This window comes from Octodon degus, unplaced genomic scaffold (genome assembly GCF_000260255.1).
Source record: "Octodon degus isolate 3935 unplaced genomic scaffold, OctDeg1.0 scaffold00125, whole genome shotgun sequence".
Taxonomy (NCBI): domain Eukaryota; kingdom Metazoa; phylum Chordata; class Mammalia; order Rodentia; family Octodontidae; genus Octodon; species Octodon degus.
In genome coordinates, this window is record NW_004524701.1 from 8,431,404 (window position 1) to 8,436,122 (window position 4,719).

The window sequence follows — 4,719 nt, forward strand, 5'->3', positions numbered from 1 at the left end:
GGGGTGGGGGAGGCACTGCGGAGTGGTGGGGGCGGCCCGAGGGGCTGGGAGAGGGTCCGGCCCACGCTGCGCCTGGGCTGGGACTGGTCCCGCCGGCGCACGGTAGCAGGAAACTCTCAGCACACTCACCGGACCTGGGCTAGGACTGGGTCTGGGGGCTCCCGGAACACGGCAGAAAATCCTCTTGAAGACCCTTTTTAAAAAAAAATTTTTTTTTTTTACTAATTTTTGGTCTGCAAACTTAATTCGTAAACCTTCCAGAAGAGAAGTTTAATGATATTACCCTATAACATAGGCAATTGAGCTGAACCTCAGTATCTGTCTGAATATCAAATATCTTAGATATAATATGGAATAGGTATTTTCTGTCAAGTATTGATATGTTAAACTTTAAATCCCTACTGAATGTGAAGAAAAAATTAATGAAAATAAAAATGTTTAAAAAAGAATAAACAATTACATATTTTTACACAAAAATTTAGAAGTCTAACCACATACAGTGCTGTAGCAGGACAGTACTATGACAATTTTTTTCTTGTCTCTTGTTTTCATTTATTATCCTTTTTTAAAACAAACATTTACTTGAGAAACAGTATAACAGTAATTGTTATGACATTAGAAGCAGTACATATTTAGAAGACAAGAATAACAGGCGTTCCAAGCATGGCCCTAGCATTACACATTGCTATTTTCAGTGAAGTTGCTTAGTTTACAGGTATCCACATATATAGTTAGTCAGGGTGAGAAACCTACCAATTAATTGTTAGTTTCAAAAACCTGCTGAAGAGTCTCATGATCATTGGTTTAACCATCTTGTGAATATAAATGTATGGTCTTGTTCCTGTCATGTTTCCTAGCTTTTCTCCTTGCCCTCTCTTCATTGTTTAATCCTTAAGTTCTTGCTTTCCTTTTAATTGTGCTATACCTTTCTATTTTTATTTCTTTTGTATTCTTCCACTAGGGGAACTATACATTATTTATACATGTGGGTCTGGTTTATTTCACTTATGAGTATATTATCAAGTAGCATCAACTTGTATATGAAGGCTAACGAGTTTATCATTCTTTATGGCTGAATAATACTCCATTGTATAAAAATACCACATCTTTTTCATCCAATCCTCAGTTGACTGGCATTTTGGTTGCTTTTCAAGATTTGGCTATCAGAAATTGTGCTGCTGTAAACATAGGTGCACATATATCACTTTGATATGATGTTTTCAGTTCTTCTGGGAAATTTCCTAGTAGGGGGATAGCTGGCTTGAATGGGATTTCCTGTCCTAGTTTTTTAAAGAGTCTCCATGCTGATTTCCATAATGGTTGCAGCAATCTACATCTTTTTTCATCACAGGCTTTCCAACATTTGTTGTTGGTTCATTTCTTTATGATAACCATTCTTTCTGAGGTGAGATGGTATCTCAGTGTTGTTTCAATTTGCATTTCACGAATGGCTTGTGGAGCATTTTTTCATGTATTTATTTGCCTCTTGTATTTCTTCCATTGAGAAGTGTGTTTTAATCTTGGATGCTTATTTTTGGATTAGATCTTTAAATTTTGGGGCCCTAACATTTTTTAGTTCTTTATAAATTCTAGAGAGAAGGCCTCTTTCTGAGTGCTTATTAGTTAAGATTTTTTCCAAATTTTTGGGCTGTCTTTTCACTTTGTTGGTAATTTCTTTTGACGTGCAAGTATTTCTCAATAAGAGGAGGTCCCAGTTGTCAATTCATTCAAGTATTACCCATGCGATTTGATTTTTGTTCATGAACTGTTTGCCTACCCCTATGTCTTCAAGAGTTCCTCCTAATTTCTCTTCCAGGAGATTTAGTGTTTCTGTTTTAATGTTTATATCTTTAGTCCATTTTGACTTTAGTTTAGAGCATGGTGATAGACCCGGGTCAAGTTTTGATTTTTGGCATGTAGAGAGCCAGTTTTTCCTGCACCAATTCTTAAAGAGGTTATCTTTCTTCCAGTGAGCATGTTTCTCTCCTTTGTCAAAGATAAGGTGGCTCTATGTGTTCATAGAGGCTTCTGCATGTTCTAATCTATTCCGTTGATCCTCAGGTCTATTTTGTTGCCAATACCATGCTGATTCTATCACAATGGCTTTGTAGAATAATTTCAAGTCAGGAATTGTCATGCCTGCTGCCTTCTCTTTGTTGCCCAGGATTGCCTTTGCTATTTTAGGTCTTTTCTGGTTCCAAATAAATTTTAGGAATAATTTCTCTAGGTCTGTGTGGTATGTTGGTGATATTTTTGTAGGGATTGAATTAGATGTGTATAAAAGTTTTGGGAGTATGGTCATCTTCACAATGTTTTTCCTTCCTATCCAAAAGCAGCAAATATCTTTACATTTTCTGAAATCCTCTATGATCTCTTTTTTTCAGAGTACTGTAATTTTCATTGAATAGACCTTTGACTTTTTTAGTTAGATTAATTGCTATTTCATTTTCATGCTCCTATTGTAAAAGGTATTGTTTCTCTAACTTCCTTCTCAGTGTTTTTGTTATTTGTGTAGAAGAATGCTATTGGCTTTTGGCTGTTGACTTTGCATCCTGCTATGCTACTGCATTTCCTTATTAATTTTAAGAGCTTCTCAGTGCAGGTTTTTTTTACATGTTCGAAGTAGAATATCATGTCATCTGGAAATAATGATATTTTAACTTCTTTACCTATTATTAGTTTTATTTCTCTCTTGTTTGTCTAATGGCCCCAGCTAAAGAATACATAACTATGTTGAATAGGAGTGGTGGTTGATACAGGATATCCTTGTCTTGTACCTGATCTGAGAGCAAAAGATTTTAGTTTTTCCCCATTTAGAATTATGTTGGCTGTTGGATTGCCCTAGATGTCTTTCATCATGTTGAGGTAGAACCATATATTCCAATTTTCTGTAGAGCCTTTCCCATGCATGAGTGTTGGACTTAGTCAAAGACCTTTTCTGCATCAATTGTGATGATCATGTGGTTTTCAGATTTGGCTCTACTGATATGGTGTATTGCATTTATAGATTTGCATATGTTAAACCATCCTTGCATCCCTGGGATGAATCCTACCTGTTTTATTTTGTAATCTTCTTGATGGTTTGCTGCATTCTATTTCATAGTATTTTATTCAGGATTTTTCCATCTATGTTCATGAGGGAGACTGATCTGTAGTTCTCTTTTTTAGCTGAATTTTCTCTGGCTTTGGTATCAGTATGATACTTAATATAACTGTATGGCTTGTCACTGGCATGTTTCCTAGATCTTCTCCTTTCTTTCTCTTAATTAGTTAGTCCTCGAGTTCCTCCTTTCCTTTTACTTGTATTATACCTTTCTATTTGTATTTCTTCTTCTGAGTTCTTATACTAGGGAAATTATACGATATTTACACATGCGTGTCTGGATTATTTCACTTATGAGTATATCTTCAAGTGGCATCGAATTGAATATAAAGGCTTCGAGTTTATCATTCTTTTTTTTAACATTTATTTATTTATTTATTTATTTATTGTGTGTGTGTGTGTGGCCAGCTCAGCCCACCAGGGGGCGGGGCTGGCTGGCATGTGGTGCTGGGGGATCGAACGGCGGTCCCTCTGCTTTGCCAAGCTTGTTCCAAGTAGGTGCTTTAGACCACTGAGCCATCTCACCAGCCGAGTTTATCATTCTTTATAGCTGAGTAATACTCCATTGTATAAAAATACCACATCTTTTTCAACCATGTATCAGGTGATGGGCATCTTGGTTGTTTCCAAGATTTGACTATCACAAATTATGCTGCTATAAACATAGGCACACATATATCCCTATGATATGATGTTTTCAGATCCTCCGGGATCTGGTTGACCTATCTTTTATGGATAAGGGAGTGTTAAGGTCTCCTGTTAAGATTGTGGTATTGGATATTAGATTTTGCATGCCCGATTTACTTCATATAGTTGGGTGCTCCCGTGTTTGGTGCATACATATTTATGAGTGTTACGTCTTCCTCTTGAATTTTCCCCTATCCAGTATATAGTAGCCTTATTTATTTTGCTTGATTATTCTTGGTTTGAAGTTGAGACTGTCTGAGAACAGGATTGCTACCCCTGCTTTTTCCTGAGTTGCTGGGGCATGTAATATTCTTTTCCATCCTTTGACTTTCAGCCTATTAATGTCTTTTTGAGTTAAATGTGTTTCTTGTATACAGCATATTTTTGGATTTTGTTTCTTAATCTATTGCTCTTATTTGGTGCACTGATTCCATTTACATTGATGGTTAGAATTGAGATGTATTGACTTTCAATTGACATGTTATTTACCTGTTGTTTTTTACTCCTTTTTCTCCTGTGTTTAATTGCTTCACCTACTTATTAGGTTGCTTTGATCTCATTCATGGAGTTCTGATCATTTTGATCCCTCTCTAGAACACCTTTCAGGAGCCTGTGTAGGGTTGGATTTGTCATCATGGAATTTTTAGTTGTTCTTTGTCATGGAAATATTTCACTTCTCAATCAAACTTGAAAGAGAATTTTGCAGGGTATAGTAGTCTGGGCTGGAATTTGTTTTCATAGAGGACCTGAAGTACTCTGCTCCATGCTTTTCTTGCCTGCATGGTTTGTGAAGAGAACTCAGCCGTAATTTTGAGGGGTTTTCCTTTGAATGTGATCTGCTTCTTTTCTCTAGCGGCTTTCAGTAGATTACTCTTGTGCTGAATTTCTGGGATCTAGACTATTATATGTCTCGGTGTGTTTTTCATTGG

General features: G+C 36.5%; 1 protein-coding gene across 1 annotated transcript in view; it reads left to right on the top strand.

The window, feature by feature from the left end:
- LOC101584331 (ATP-binding cassette sub-family G member 2) overlaps window positions 1-4,719 on the top strand; it is a 209,682-nt gene that overhangs the window by 129,765 nt on the left and 75,198 nt on the right. The window lies entirely within an intron of this gene.